The sequence below is a fragment of the Ursus americanus genome, chromosome 25, assembly GCF_024610735.1.
Source record: "Ursus americanus isolate L20-20 chromosome 25, mUrsAme1.1.p, whole genome shotgun sequence".
NCBI lineage: Eukaryota > Metazoa > Chordata > Mammalia > Carnivora > Ursidae > Ursus > Ursus americanus.
Genome location: NC_142151.1, coordinates 22,462,673 through 22,479,736, shown reverse-complemented (window position 1 = coordinate 22,479,736; position 17,064 = coordinate 22,462,673). Strand labels below are relative to the sequence as shown.

General features: G+C 37.2%; 1 pseudogene; it reads left to right on the top strand.

The window, feature by feature from the left end:
- The first annotated feature begins 8,116 nt into the window (after positions 1 to 8,116).
- On the top strand, positions 8,117 to 15,794 carry LOC148107791 (protein LTO1 homolog pseudogene; annotated as a pseudogene).
- Positions 15,795 to 17,064: the final 1,270 nt, after the last annotated feature.

Sequence of the window (17,064 nt, the reverse complement as noted above, 5' to 3'; positions counted from 1 at the left end):
CAAAACAAAACACTGGCCTTCACATTAGGAGACCTCAGTTATAATCACAATTACTCTTAATTAGATGTGAGATCTTGGATAAGTCACAGTTTTTCTAGGACTCTATTTACCTCAGTTTGAACTAAAGACGGTGGGTCAGGTAATACCTGGATCCCCTTTAGTCCTCACAAACCCCATAATCCTCATAAATCATATATCACACATTTTCTTGCCTGAGTTCTTATGCTATGATTTATGACCATATTCCATCTAATGCGTGAAAATAGTACGAGTCTCTGTTTAAAATTCAAAAAAACAAGAATATTTTACTTTGCTTATGCACAACACATCTTTCACACATCTGAATGTCACAATTCTTGCATTCCTCACAAGATAGCCCAAATCCATAACTCCTCATCAGGAAAACATTTGTAATCATGGTAAAAAAGCACATGTTAACATAAAGACTTTAGTATTAAAGTATCATTTCTGAACTACCAAATTGTGCTTCCTTGATAACTGGTCGTTAGAGTAATACTTATAGATGAAAAATATTAGGAATGTGTAAAATGAAGGGCACATTTCATTTGAGATGATACAATTCATTGGGATCTTTTTGAAAGAGGTAAATCTGGAGCCAAGTCTTATACAAAGTTACAGGCATAGCATCTTGAAAGAGAAGAAGCGGCCATTCCATGGAATTATAGGAGCAATGACAAAGAAGTGGGCATAACAAGGAGGCTAAATTTTGTGAAGTGGAATGAATGACTATGTTGGAGATAAATAGGGTATGTATGCACATAGTATGAAATAAAACAGGGCTGGCATGCTATTAGCATAGATAAAGAGAATCTACTTTTCTTCTTGGGGGAAATGCATGACTAAAGTAATGTCTAAGGAAGACTTGTTTTGTTTTGTTTTGTTTTGTTTTGTTAGGTGTGTGGTGAGTACACTGAAGAATAGAGGGACTAGAAACAAGTAACACAACCAAGAGATAGCACAGTCAAGGAATGAAGTTATAAAACACTAGACTAGGGTAATGAGTATGGAAATGGAAAAGAAGGCTCAAATCCAAAAAGCCCAGCAAGAAAGAATTAATAAGATATGAGAACTAACTTGATATGTGAAGCCAAATGAGACTTTTAAAAAGGAAGTAGTAAAAAATTAACTACCAGATGAATGTCCCAGAGAGCTAATTGGACAGTTGAGTCATTGGGAGAGGAACACAGAAGAAGAGAAAATGTTTATTTCATTGAGTTCAGGGCATACCTGTCCCCCTGGAGGTACAGCTAAATGAAAACATTGAGTTAATAAATAGATGTGGAAGACTAGTGAAAGTTCAGAGTTGGAGCATCACTCTTTCATTCAGCAAACATTCATCAAATATCAAATATCTCTGATGCACCAGGCATGGTTCTAGATACTAGGAATAAAGAAATAACAGGCATAACCCCTGCACTCCAGAAACGGTGTCTAGTATAAAAGACAGAAAATTACTTAGCCTCTTATAGTACTTATGTCATCTTGTAATCAGATTGATAGACTCTTTAATCAACATTATTCAACATAAGCCAAAGGAAATGTCCACACCCCAGATGACTATGTGAGTTTGGGGAAGAAATTTAGGATACTGCTTGGAGCAGAGATTCCTATGTAAAGGAAAGTCAGGAGGGAGAAAAATCTAAAGATTACAGTTTAAGCATAACTAGTACTGGCAGTGGGATAAAATAAAATATAGTAGAAAGAAAACAAGGGAGTTTACCATCATCTTTACCTTTCTATTCAGAATTGTATGAGATCCTGTTCTATGCAAGTAAAAGAAAGAAGACATAAAGATTGGGGGGGCGGGTTGCAGGGAAGGAAACTATCATTAATCACAGGTGATTCCACATGTAGACTACACCAAAAGATTCTACACATAAAATTTTAAAATCAGTAAGTCAATTTAGCAAGATTACTATATTAAAGGTCAATGCTCAGAATTAATGTATGTCTTTTTGCATCTAGCAAAACTTGGAAAATAAAATCAATAAAAATTTTAAAATAGTATTACTTAATATTGCCAGAAAATGCATCAAATATCTGAAAATAGATGTAATAAAAGACATCCTAGACATTTGTACCAAAAGCTAAAAAACAATGCTGACATAAATTAAAGATCTATAAAAGAGGAAATATACCATGTTCACAGATTGGAGGAATCAATGTTTTGAATGTGATAGTTCTTAACAAATTATCTGTGTATTTAATGTGATCACAATAAAATCCCAGTGAGGTTTTGCAGAAACTGCTATACTGGTTCTGTAATTATATGGTAATACAAAGGACTTGGAAAATCACAGCAATCCTGAAGAAGAAAACAAATTTTTCCCTACCAGATCTTAAGACCGTTATAAGTCTAAAGTAATTAGGACAATGTACAAAGCTAGAACAATAGAACAGAAGGTATGTGAACAGACCCATACACATATAATCAACTGCTATATGGCAAAGGTACCACTGCAATTCAGTTTGGGGAAAGGATAGTCTTTTCAATAAGCAATATTGCATTAATTGAACATCTACATTTAAGAGAATGAATCTTGACCTGTCTTTCACCCAGACACAAAAATTATTCAAGATGTATCATAGATCTAAATTTCAAAGAAGAAAACAAGAGGTTCTAAAAAAAAATAGGAGATAATCTTTATGACATTACTTTTAAGATTTCTTAAATGAAGCATTACAGCACAAGCTTTGTATGAAAAGATTGAAAAGTATGATATTTTAAAATTAAGTTCTCAGATTAAGAACCTCTACATACAGGGGCACCTGGGTGGCTCAGTCATTAAGTCTGCCTTTGGCCCAGGGCGTGATCCCAGAGTCCTGGAATCGAGCCCCGCATTGGGCTCCCTGCTCCACTGGGAGCCTGCTTCTTCCTCTACCACTCCCCCTGCTTGTGTTCCCTCTCTCGCTGGCTATGTCTCTCTCTGTCAAATAAATAAATAAAATCTTAAAAAAGAAAAGAACTTCTACATACAAACAAAAAGCTCATATCCAAAACACATAAAGAACTTCTACAAATAAAAAAAATTTTAACGAAGAAAGGCTTGAAGACTTGAATAGAAATTTCAAAAGAGGATACCCAATTGGCCTGTGTGCTATGCCTTGTGCTCATCATTGTTATTCCTGAGGAAAATGCAAATTAAACTAAAATTAGATGCATCTACATGCTCTCTAGAGTTACTAAAATTAAGAAAGACACAATATCAAGCATTGGTGAATAAGTGGAACTCTCACACATTGTTGGTAAGAGACTAAATTGATATAGTCACTTAAAAAACTTTCTGGCAGGGTCCACTAAAGCTAAACATTTTCATACCCTATGACCCAGAAATTTCACTCCTAAGTATATATGCCCAACTGAAATTATTGCTATGTCACCAGAAGACAAGAATGTTCATAACAGCATTATTCATAAGAGGAAGGAACTGAAAACAACCAAAATGTCCATCAATAATAGAATGGAAATGCCCATCATCTATAGAATGGATGACTAGATCATGGTATGCTCATACACTGAAATACTATAGAGCAAGGGAATAGAATAAGCTACTGGTACACACAACAAAATCAATGAATTTTAAGACAAAATTTTGAGCAAAAGAAATCAGATAAAATAAAACAATTCCATAGTTCCATTTATATAAAGTTCAAAACAAGTAAAACTAGTCTTTTTAACAAATAGTGGTAGAATAATTGAAAATGACCACAACTGGATCCATACCTCGTACCATTTTAAAAGTAACCCAAAATAAACTATAGACCTAAATGTAAAGCTGAAAACCATAAAACTTCTAGAAGAAAATAAAGAAGAAACTTTGTTATCTTGAATTAGGCAAATATTTTTTAGCTATGACACCAAGAGCATCCACAAAATGTTCTGCTTTTCAAAACTGTTGAGAATAAAAGGCAAGCCACAGACTAGAAGAAAACATTTGTAGATCATGTATCTAATGAAATGCTTCTATCCAGAATACATAAAGAACTCTCGAACACAATAAGAAAACAAACAACTCGATTAAAACACACACACACAAAGCACATGAGCAAAGAACTGAAGAGATACTTGACTAAAGAAAATATATGGATAACAAATATGCACAGGAAAAGATGCTCAATATTATTGTTTATAAAGAAAAGCAACATAAATAAAACCAGAATGAGATACTACTTCACATCTATTAGAATGGCTAAAATTAAAAAGACTGACCATGCTAAGTGTTGATAAGGTTATGGAGACACAAATTTTCAATTACTGCTAGTGGGAATGGAATGGTACAACCACTTTGGAAAAGTTGGGCAGTTTTTTTGTAAGTTAAATATAAGCATATTATATGATCAAGCCATTCTGCTTAATACTTACCCAAGATAAATAAAAAGCCTATATTATGTTCACTACAACTTTATTTGTAATAGCCAAAAACTGGAAACACAGATGGATTTTTTAAAATGTGTGGTATATCCATAGCCTGGAAGCCTATTCAGCAATAGAACAAAAATTAAGTATTGAAACATGCTCTATCAAGTACACATCACAAAATAATTATGTTCAGTGGAAAAGGCAAATAAATTAAATGCTGTATGATTCCATTTATGTAAAATACAGGAAAGTGCAGGGGCACCTGCATGACTTACTGGGTTGAGCGTCTGACTCTTGGTTTCAGCTGGGGTCATGGTCTTGGGTCTTGGAACGGAGCCCTACATGTGGCTCTGCACTCAGGAGAGAATCTCTTGAGATTCTCTCCCTTTGCCCCTTCCCCCAATATCTCTCTGTCTCTCTCTCTTTCTCTCTCTCTCAAATAAATAAATAAATAAATAAATAAATAAATAAATACATAAATAAATCTTTTAAACAAATACAGGAAAGTGCAATCAATAGTTGTTATGGGATTGGAGAGTAAGGAAGTGTGAAAGGGAGGGATTGCAAAGAGGTATGAGGAAACTTTCAGGATTGTACATGGAAATATTTCATTTGTTGTCTACCAATAATACCTTTAAAAGCTATAGATTTTTTAAATTGGCAAAATTAACCTTTGGGGTAGTAGTTCCTCAGATGGGACATCACGGAGCATGTAACAGTTCATGGGCAATAGTTTCTATAGCTTGATATAGGTAAATATGCAAAAAAAAAGAAAGCAAAAAAGCAAGCTCTATATTTCATATTTGTGCATTTCACTTAAGTTACAATTCCATAAAAATAAGTTTTCCTAAAAAATAGTTAAAGTAGTGAGTATAGAGTAGAGAATCTAGAGTAGAGAATCTAGAACCAGGCCTAACTTTCACAAGATATTCATAAATAAAAAACAGACAAAGCTGTATATACAAAAATACTGAAAATATAGGAGGAATACATAGACAATGGTAAGTGAGTTTTGCTCCAGCAATTTAAAGGAATCCAACATGACCATATTTAAAAAGCTGACACTGTGGTCCTTACTCCATTAATGAAATTGCTGCAGGATACATTTTATTCACCTTGTCTCTCACTCCCTGTTGTCATGATTTCTTATTTTAGAATCCCCTTCTCTTCTTCTCTCGAATCCAGTTGGATCAAACACTAGCCTTAAAATTTCCTCTCTTAGCTTTGTTCCATGGCATAGAGTCTATCTCTCCTGATCATGATTCTGGTCTTTGTCTTCTGTGTTTATGCAGTAAATCATAGATGAGGGGTTTACTCTTCCACATGGCCTGCCATACTCCTAGAAGACATGCCCCCAATGGGATAGATGTGATCATTTTACCTGCCACTATCTGATTGATTACTGTGTGAAATAGCAGGAGTGAGAGAAATAGGTCAGAGAGAGCAGGGATAGGACTGAACACAGAGAATAAGAAATAGCTGAAGGTCTGGAAATAACGGAGTAAGAGCATTTGAATGGATACAGTGCTAGCATGGATCCCTAGATTTGCTTCAGAGCATCAGAGTAATCCAGAGGAAACCAGCAACACAAAAGGATAGATTGTGAGAGATTACAGTGAAAGAGGATGGTGAGTAGGTGGAAACATTTGACATAATCATGTAAGAAAGCGATGGGATAGACTGGTGATGGGTAGTAAGAAGGGCACGTATTGCATGGTGCACTGGGTGTTATACGCAACTAATGAATCATTGAACTTTACATCAGAAACCAGGATGTACTGTATGGTGACTAACATAATATAATAAAAAAATTTTTTTTTAAAGAAATCAGAATTAAGTGCAGAATTTTTATTTTAACATGTGAATATCATAAACAGGGGAAAGAGAATACTTGAGAGGAAGGGGTCAGTATAACTTTTCCTCTAAATTCACAGGAAAGAAGTCAGCAAAAGAAAGGAGTTTATACCTCACTTTAAACCCACTCGATTTAACTTCTAGCATAAAATAAAGAGAAATAACTTCTGTCAGGTCTTCCTGCTTTGTATTTACTATACAGGTCTGGGAGAGTGGGGCGTGCATATGGGGGGGGGGGTCGTCTATATAGGCATGGTTGCTATGGAATTTGACAGAGAGAAAGAAGGTGTTATGGTCTGGAAATAGCCACTTTGAAAGTTAAAGATCTCAAAACTGCTAGAGAGCAAGCGAATGTTCTGAAAATCAGGCGTACAAAACAGATGACAGGGGTTTTGTGGTTTAAAGTGGTTGATCTATCAGTTGAGACAAAATAAACCAAGAGCTCAAAGTACATAGCATTGAGATTTTCAGATGATCACTGACAGAAGAACGCTCAAAATGAGCAGCATTGTAACACCTAGATAACCTAAACTCTGACTTCTTTTAAACTTTGTGTTGACTGGGTTATGCTGAGCCCACAGGTGTCTGGGATGCACTGGCTGCCAAAGGGAGAGTGAAGTACCATGGAAAGTTGCTACATTATTTCATATGTTTCATTGTTGGTCACCTTCCAATCTAAATTATCAGCTTGCCAAAGATGGATAAAATTACATAATATGATTAAAAGCCTTAAAACTCTAAGGTTAAAGAGTCATCACACATTTTAATTGAAGCAGATGTGAAGTGACCCTTTCCAAAGGCAAAAGATTCATGTATAAACATCACTCCGCTATCCGACCAAACCAAACTAAGTCTATAATCCGATGTATACACATAAATATATGTTCCTATGTATGCATGTATATGGAGCATACTGGTGAGTTTAACGATTTCTATACCATAAATGAAGACAAAAAGAAAACACTGAAGGAGAGGGAAAAAGTTGTATGTTGTAGTTGAAGTAACTAGTATTCAACGATATTTTCCCCTGTACCAATGAACCTAAATTCCCAGTATTTATTCCTTAATGTAGTCCCTCCTCTTTAATCCGGACTGGCCCCATGACTCATTTTTGACCAACAGAACACAGCAGAAGTCAGCTTCTAATGCTAAGTCATGAGAAGTAGCTTTGGCTTAGGCTTCCCAAAGCTCTCACTTTTGGGACACTTTCTCTGAGAACCCAGCCATCAAACCATATGCATAGGGCCCCAGTCAATAGCCCCCGCTGATCTCCCAGATGGCAGCCAGCATCAACTGCCAGCTACCTGAATGTGCTCAGAAATTCCAGTCCAGTCTTACTCCTAAATAACATCAATATCCAACATCAGGTGGAGCAGAAGAACAGCCTAGCAGAACCCAGTCATATCACAGAATTATAAGAGATAGTAAGTCAGTTGCTGTCTAACACATTGTTTTTTAAAAATAGTTTATTTTGCAAGATTCAATAGCCAAAATGATTTATCAATTTCTTAATGGGTGGCACACCAGTTAGATATTATCATGTAGCAAATCACCCCAAAAAAAGTGACTTAAAACAGGGAATCATCAAACTTTTTCTCAAAAGGCCACATAGTAAATATTTTAGTCTTTGTGGACCATTCAGTCTCTGTCCCAACTACTTAACTCTGCTGTTGTAATGTGAAAGAAGCCAGAGAGAATACATAAATGGGCATGGCTATGCTCCAATAAAACTTTACGAAAACTGGCAGGTGGCCCACAGCCATAGTTTGTCAACCTCTCTTTTCAAGAAATACCCATGTATTATTGCTCACAGTTCTATAGGTCAGGGGGGTGGTTCTACCGATCTGAGCCAGGTTTAGCTGATCTCAGCTTGGCTCGTTCATGCACCTGTCATCAGCTGGCAGGTTAGTAGGGGTCTGGCTGGTCTATGATGGCCTCATGTACAGCTGGTGTTCTGTTGGCTGCCAGCTGGAGTGACAGGGGTGATTGGGACACATGTCTCTTATCATCCATCAGGCTAGCCTATGCTTGTTCATATAGTGGTGGCAGAGTTCCAAGAAAATACACAAAAACACACAGGCCTTTTGAGGCCTAGACTCAGCATTGGCACATTTTTACTTCTGCTCTATTTTATTGGCCAATATAAGTCACAGGGTTGATCCACATTCAAAGGATGGGAGAATAGGCTCAACTCCTTGATGGAGGAGCTGCAACGTCACAATGCAAATGGTATGGGTACAGGTAGACATGGAGCCCTGTGCTGTTTTTGCAAATCATGAGACTACGAATATGTACGTCTCAGAGCTAAGATTTTAAATGGGAGTTGTTCCATTTTCTTTATTTTATAAATTGAGAAAATGAAATCCACTGAAAGGGATTGGCTGCCCCAAGTCATTCTTCTTAGACGACTTGAAGCCAAAAGAACAAGTTGCCAATTGTGTGTACAACTAGGTTATGGTTTTTTGACCCCTTAGGATGTCCATATAGGGCCGTCTGGGTTTCCTAACACAACTGTGAAAAATTTCTCTTCTATACACAATCCTAATCAGAGGACCTCTACTTCAAAGTCTTCAATTCCAGTAAAGGCACACCCAGGATGGGAAATATTTATCAACTACCAAGATCTCTTAAATTCCCCCTTATATCCAGACAGCCCTTCTTTATTATACTCTTAGAGTCTTAATTCCTAATTTAGCATATCTTCAGCCTAAAATGTCTCTAAACATCTGCATCACTTGGTCACATGCCATGAATATGGAGTGGCCTAGTGATAATAAGTCCAGTGAGAATGACTCTTACTCAAACAGTTGAGCCAAAGACTTGCTGTAAACACACTTAGAATGAGGTGGCTACAGGCTACAAAGTAGTCACCAGCTGCCACAGTTATAGGCAACATCCCTACTAGTCAGTTCATAATAACCCATGGGGACTTAAGAGAATATTCAAGCTAAAACCTTCCCTTCTATTCTCAACTGCTATGCTGTTGGAAAAACAGTAGAATTACCATTCCCACCCTGATTTAATGGCTTCTGGTAAGGATACAGCCCTGTATTAAGTTCAATGTCCTATTCACAGTTTAATAGCTTATAAAAATAAAATTTTCTGCCTTTGCTTTACCCTGTGGACAGCACTGACTAAAGCCAGAGCATATGCAAGAAGAAGCTGAGTCTCTGACTCCAGAAACATATTACAATTTGTCCTGGAATCTGGACTATCCCCAACTTGGCTACATGTCAGTAAGCTAGTAAATTGTTCTGATGTTTTGTTTATGTTTTCATGGCTCAAAAAATTTCTAACATTTCTTTATAGCTGACTTGAAAAGCAGCATTTCTAGTATTTTTGTCTCTACATCAAGCACCTTCTATGTAATTCAAAACTTATTAAAAGTTAACCCTAAATCCAATGTTAGGCAACAATCTCCTAAACATAATCTGAAACTAATTCCTGTGCCATAATAATAAATTGAGCTGTGCAGCTCCAACGTAAGTAATTTTCTGAACTTCAGCTGCACTGACTCATCATCACTATGCTCACTTGTTTGTATGGCTTCAGCGGTTATGGTGTGGCTTCACTGATGTTCACCTTCATTTCCCTGCACCCACATATAAATTGTCAAAGCCTATAGGTTCTACCTTCCTCATATCTCAGCAGTTGGTTTTCTCTTCTCATTCTCTTTGCCCCAACTTGCATGAAGCTCTTATGTAGGCAATCTTTGTGCTCATGTTCATGCAATTCCTTGTAATAAAATGTCTTTTCTCACCATCTCTGCCTACTAAAATTTCACTTACACTATAATATTTGTTTTTCCCTAACCAAATCTGATCACTCCATTTATGAAACCTCTATCTTTTTCTGCCTCTATGGTGGCATAATAAAATGAAATGAAATGAATGAATAAATGAATGAAGTATAATAATGAATGAAATAATGAATGAAAATTATCATCCATTTTATAGGTCCATATTTATGTATTTGTTGTATAATTCCCCCTTCCCCTACAGGAAGCTAATTTCTCTCTAACTTAAGGTATGTCTTTAGCATATCTAACATAGGACTTAACTTTCTAAGGCAATCCACAAAAGGCCCCACTGTAAGGCATAATCCTTTCTGTTGATATAGCAGCAGTTCTACAATTCGGCAATAAGAGTCTCATGGGGAAGTAGAACCCACATTTCCACAATCATGTAGGAAGTGTAAAGGCAAAATTGTTAATAGCCTCCCCAGGGTTTTAGCTCTTGCTATGATGCCTCCATGATTTCATCATGGTTTAAGAGTAATGAAATATCTCAATGCAGGTTTCAAAGCATAAAATAAAAATGAGTGTGCTTTGGTCATTTTTTCCAAAGCCTGGTTTTGTTATTAAGGTCTACAAGTTTCTTTCATATGTAACCTGATTACACAACAGCATCAAAATTCATCTCTAAGCTAGGTAGTATTACCATGCATCCTGTTATAATGTTTTAAAAGCAACTTCTTGCACAGAAATATCAAATACTATATATGTTGTTTTATATCTCTTTTCTTCAGTGTAAGATTGCCTTCTTTCTTTATGAACAACTCACTATTTTAGTGAAGATGTTTTCTCTTTTCAGCCAAATAACTATATATTTCTTTGAGATTCTGAAACCTTCATGTGTGTGAAGATGAGAAGAGAGAGAAATTCAGGTCTCATAGTATTCTCAAAACAGATATATTATAATTAGGGTAATTAACTCCTAGATCTAGACCAGCAGTATCTGAACAAAATCTGTGTACATACCTTTGGGTATATATTTGTGGGTTTCATCAATACTTGCTTCTTTTTTTTAACTTATTTTAGAATTGTGATTGAAATCAAGTTTACAGGTTTGATCCCATATGAATTAATTAGTTTTGTTCCATTCTGCAATAGTTTTCATTTATTGAGTGCCTTCTCTGAGCCAGTCATCATTACATGCTCTCTCTGTATTTATCTCAAAAACTACCAAATCTGATCCCCTACCTATGCTTCCTCTTTCAGTGAAAGGCACCATCCCCCCTCCAGTTGGCACGCAAGAAACATACTTGTTGCCTCCTCCTTACAACCCTTACTTCCGATGTTCTATGAATTTTACCTTCTAAGTACAACTAGGATCAATCTATATCTCTCTGGCTTCACTGACATTCTCCTATTTCAAACCGAAATAAGCTACAACCCAACTACTGAAAGAGCTAACTAGTTTTCTTGCATTTACTCTGCGGCTCTTCTTTTTCACTCTCCACCCTAGTGTCTGTCCAAGTCTTTGCCTTTTTTTTTAAGTAGTTTATCTTTTTATTATTGAGTTTTGGGGGTTCTTTGTATGTTCTGGATATAAGTGTCCTTTCAAAATGTACAGCCTGTACATGGCAAATAATAGGAAGTCAATGTTCCTTTTTGAATAGATGAATGAATAAACCCTTTAGAGCATAAATCACCCCAATTTATGGCTAAAGAAACAGATTCTCAAAGAAGTTAAGTTAGCTGCACAAGGTCACCTAATAAATTTCAGAATCAGAATTGGAAACCAGGTCTATCTGATTTCAAAGACAGATCTTTCCACTGTGCTGTATTGATTCCCAATTCACTGTCTCCCTCTCTCTCTCTCTCTCTCTCTCTCTCTCTCTCCCCCTCACACACACACACACACACACACACACATACACACACACACACAAATGCGTGTCCTTGTTAATTGCTGGATAAGGAAAGGGGGGAGTGCCAAGAGAGTATAAATGAATACAGATACAGGTGCTATCAATAATAGAAAAGTTATGCAAACCTTATGCTCCACTGTGATTGGGTCAGTGATCTATCTATCTATCTATCTATCTATCTATCTATCTATCTATCTATCATCTATCTACCTATCTATCTTCCATCCTTCCATGTACCCATCCATCCATGCATCCATCCATCCATAATCTATCTAAAAAGATAGTTTCTCTATTTATAAAGTGTATGGTGTAAGGCATACCCTTTTCATCGTGATAAAGGAAGCTGATAATATTAAGTGTATATCAGGAAGAGTTATTTTCTACAGTTCTTTTTTTAGTAAAATTTGCCTTCAGTAAAATGCATAAAACTTAAGCGTTCAATTAGGATGAGACTGACAAATAAATGCAGCTGTATAATCCACACCACTGTCAAGATAAAGAACGTTTTCATCACCTAGAAAGTTCCTTCATGCCCCTACCCAATCTCACCCACCCCAGGAACAACCATTTTTTTCTTGTGTTTTTTTGTTTTCTTTTAATCATAGATTAGTTTTGCCTTTTCTAGAATCTTGTATGAATGGAGCCACGGTATATACTCTTTTGTGTCTGGCTTCTTTCTCTCAGCCTAATATCTTTGCTATATTTGCTAAAATTGCTATATTTATCAGTCATTTATTACTTTTTTATAGGGGAGTATTATTCCATTACATGAATATACCACAATATTTTTATCCATTCTCCTTTTGCTTTATTTCCGGTTTGGAAATATTAGGAATAAAGCCATTATGAGTCAACTTGAACAAGTATTTCTGTGGATATATGCTTTCCATTTCTTTTGGCTTAATGCCCCGAAGTGGAATGCTAGGTTATATGGTAGGTGTATGTTTAACTTCATTAGCAATTGATAAAATTTCTTCCAAAGTAGTTGTACTCTTTTTCATGCCTATTAGTGCTGTATGAGAATTCTAGTTGCTACATACTCTAGCCAATATTTGGTGATGACAGTAGTTTAAATTTTAACCATTCTAGGGGTTAATAATGGTATCTCATTGAGTTTTTAGTTTGCATTTCCTTGGTGATTAAAGATGCTGAATATTTCTCATGTGTTTATTGACTATTCGCATGTATTTTTGGTGTGTGAAGTACCTGAACAAGTTTTTCCCTAATATTAAATAGGGTAGTTTATCTTTTTATTAGTGAATTATAGGAGTTCTTTATATGTTCTGGATAGGGGTCTTCGGCAGATGCATGTTTTATGAATGTTTTGTGGTTTGCCTTATCTTGCTTTTTAATGGAGACTTTTGGTGAGCAGACTTTAATTGTAAGTTTAATTTTCAGTTTTTTCTTTATAATGATGGCTTTGTATGTTTTGTCTAAGAAATCTTTGCTCATTACTGGCTCCCAAAAAATATTCCTTTGGGGGAGAGATAAATAGGTGGAGTATAGAGGATTTTTAGGGCAGTGGAAATTGTATGATACCATAATAGTAGATACATCATTATATGTTTGTCTAAACCCATAAAACTAACAACACCAAGCATGAACCATAATGCAAATTATGGACTTTGGGTGATTATGATGTGTCAATATAGGTTCATCAATTGTAAAAATTTTACCTCTCTGGTAGGCAATGCTGATAATAGGAAGGCTGTGTATGTATGGGGGCATGGAATATATGGGAAATCTCTGTACCTTCCCCTAGATTTTGCTGTAAACCTAAAACTACTCTTAAAAAAAATAAAGTATTTAAAAAAAAATGGCAATTCCCAAGGGGTGCCTGGTTGGCTTAGTCAGTTAAGCATCTGCCTTCGGCTCAAATCATGATCCTGGGGTCCTGGGATCCAGTCCCACATCGGGCTCCCTGCTCATCGAGGAGCCTGCTTCTTGCTCTCCCTCTGCTGCTCCCCTGGCTTGTACTCTCTCTCGCTCACTCTCTCTCAAATAAACAAAATGGTTTTTTTTTAAGATTTTGTTTGTTTGAGAGAGAGAGAGAGAGAGAGAAAGAGAGCAAGCACACAAGCAGACGGAGAAGCAGACTCTCCAAATTTATTGTTTTTTTACAAGATCATTTTGACTTTTCGGTGACATTTAAGTTTCTGTATGTATTTTAGAAAAATATTGTCAATTTTTATTAAAAAGTTTACTGTTACTGTGTTGATTCTATAGATTAATTTGGGGAGAACAGACAACAATACTAAGTACTCCAATTAGTGAACATGGAATAACTCTCCGTTTATTTAGGTTTTCTTTATATTAGGAATTTTAGTAAATTTTACTATAGAAATCTTACACTTTTAAAAACTTATTCCTAAATATTAACATTTTCATCAAATATGGTAAATAGAAAAGAATTTTAAGTTCATTTTCTTATTGTTTGCTGTTAGTATTTAGGAAATATAATTGAATTTTTAATATTGATCTTGTGTTTTACAGTCGGGAAATTTACTTGATATTTTTAGTAACTGCTTTGTAAATTCTTTAGAATTTTCTATGTAGATAATTATGTCTTCCATAAAAAGGATAATTTTACTTCTTCTTTACCAATATTTATGATACAATTTCTTTCTCTTGCCTTATAGGACCAGCTATGACTTCCATTGCTAAATAGAAATGATCAAAGCAGAAATCATTGCATCGTCACTTACCTTAGTGGAAAAGCATCCAGTCTTTCATGATTAAATATGTTAGCTATAGATTTTACATAGATGCCCTTTTTTATGTTGAGGAAGTCCTATTTCTCATTTGCTGGGTATTTTATTATGAACAGATATTTAATATTGTCAAATATTTTTTACAATAAAAACTAAAGTGATTACATAATTCGTTGTTTATTCAGTTAATATGGTGAACCACATTCATTGCTTTTCCAACATTAAACTTTGCATTACTGGAATAAACCTTACTTGGTCTTGATATCATGTAGTCTTTATGCTTTGTTTGATTCTATTTGCTGTATTTTGACAAGGAGTTTTGCAGTTATGTTCATGAATACTTTTGGTCTGTAATTTTTCTTTCTGATGATATCAGGTTCCATTATTAAGATTATGTTGAGCTCACCAAATAAAAACATTGGTATTATTTCTCCCTTAACTGCTTGATAGAACTCATCTGTGAATCCATTCTGTCCATTTCACCTACGTAGTCAAGTTGGTTGGCATAAGCTGTTTATAATATTCCTATATTTTCTTGTAACACCTTTAAAATCTGTAGTGAGATCCCCTTTTTCATTACTGATGTTGGTAATTTGCGGTAATTTTTCTCTTTTTCTTGATCGTCTTCCTAGATGTTTATCAATCTTTTTAGGAAACCAAATTTGGCTCTTCAATTAATTTCTGCTCTTATTTTATTTTGCTCAGTTGTGTTTTGTTTGTTGTACTTCCTAGGGTAGATACCTAAGTCACTGCTTTAAAAACGATTATTTATCGTCTCCTCCTGGCTGCCCCCAGAAGGGTCCTTGACTCAGTAGAGGCGGTGAGTTGGTGCTAGAACCTCACTGGTGGTGGCGGTGCAGGGTGGCTGAGCCAGTGGGGCAGGGCCGGCCAGGAGCCGCTGTGGCTGGTAGTCAGGACAAGGTCCACGCCACGGTGATGGCAGATGAGAGGTCTCACAGGGAAGGATATCAGGAAGGCTATGAAGAAGGCCTGAGTTTGGGTATAACCAAAGAAAGCCAATATGGTACCTTACATGGAGCTACAATTGGATCTGAGATTGGGTGCTGTCAAGCGTTTGCTTTCTCTTGGAGAGGTCTCCCGCACAGTTGTGTCACGGAGAAAGACAACTTTGTTCATTACTAAATGTTTAGCCGGACTTTATAATTAGTGTGGAAGGTTCTGGACTTCCAGTTTAGGATGACAGATGAACAAACACGAAACATCAAGGAAGAGATATGAGGAAACCGAGACCCGTGGGTACTGCCTGGTCCGAGGGCACCCGCAGCAGGGCTAGGACTCCTAATCTGCGCGCGTCTGTCACCACCGTCTGGTGCTGCCTGCTCTGGAATGCGCCGTGACAGCCATGGAACTGGGTCGCTGCTCTCAGGTCCAGAGTGCACAGGTCCCCACTGTACTCTGTGGAGCCGTGGGGAATCAATCCACTGTGGCCAGTTGACTTGAGCATTTGGATGAGAGGGGGTTCAAAGGAAGCCTGGGCATTCTCTTCCCACCGTCTCCAGATGGCAATGGGGCTTTGCAGCATCAAAAATGATTAAAGGGGGGGGGGGGGCGCCTGGGTGGCACAGCGGTTAAGCGCCTGCCTTCGGCTCAGGGCGTGATCCCGGCGTTATGGGAACGAGCCCCACATCAGGCTCTTCCACTATGAGCCTGCTTCTTCCTCTCCCACTCCCCCTGCTTGTGTTCCCTCTCTCGCTGGCTGTCTCTATCTCTGTCAAATAAATAAATAAAATCTTAAAAAAAAAATGATTAAGGGGGAAAATATTTTAAGCTAAAGACTAAATGTTAGGCTGTTATATATACAGAAAGTGTTGCAACCTTACCTTGAGGACACTGCATTTCTCCTTCAATACGAATTCTTTTTTGTCTTATGCCTGTACTTAAAACGCATCTGTATGAGGTGTGAATTGGTGGAGCCGGGTGGTTCAGTCAGTGGTTCTTGGGTGTCCCTCTGTCTTTACGCGTGCACACCCTTGGGGGGATGGGGAGGGGAACGCCCTCAGGATTGCTGGCAGATCCCACCTGCTCCTGTTGAAGGCAGCATATCTGAAAGTAATGCATGAGGTTAATAAAGGGGTAACCATGAATCCATTTCAGTTTCTAAAATCATTCCACAACGTCTTATTGATTGTTGCTGTGCTATGCAAGCTGATGGCTCTGAGAGCCTGCCAGGAGACTCAGGGCTGGGGCCCCTCCCGTGAGCTGGGCAGCCGGTATTTTCTTCCCTCTCATTTGGTTGCCCTCACAAGTGTGCTGAGGAAGAGAGCAATGGCTCCAGCTGGTGAAAGACGAGACTTGGGCTTGATCCTGCCACGCTGTTGCAGGCGTGTGTCTCTGTGTACATCTCTCATCTCGACCCCAAGTTCCAGGGGGCGCGCATGCGCTTATGCACTGCAGCAGACAGCGCCCACCTCACCGCTGGATCCTATGGCCACAAAGATCGTTGGA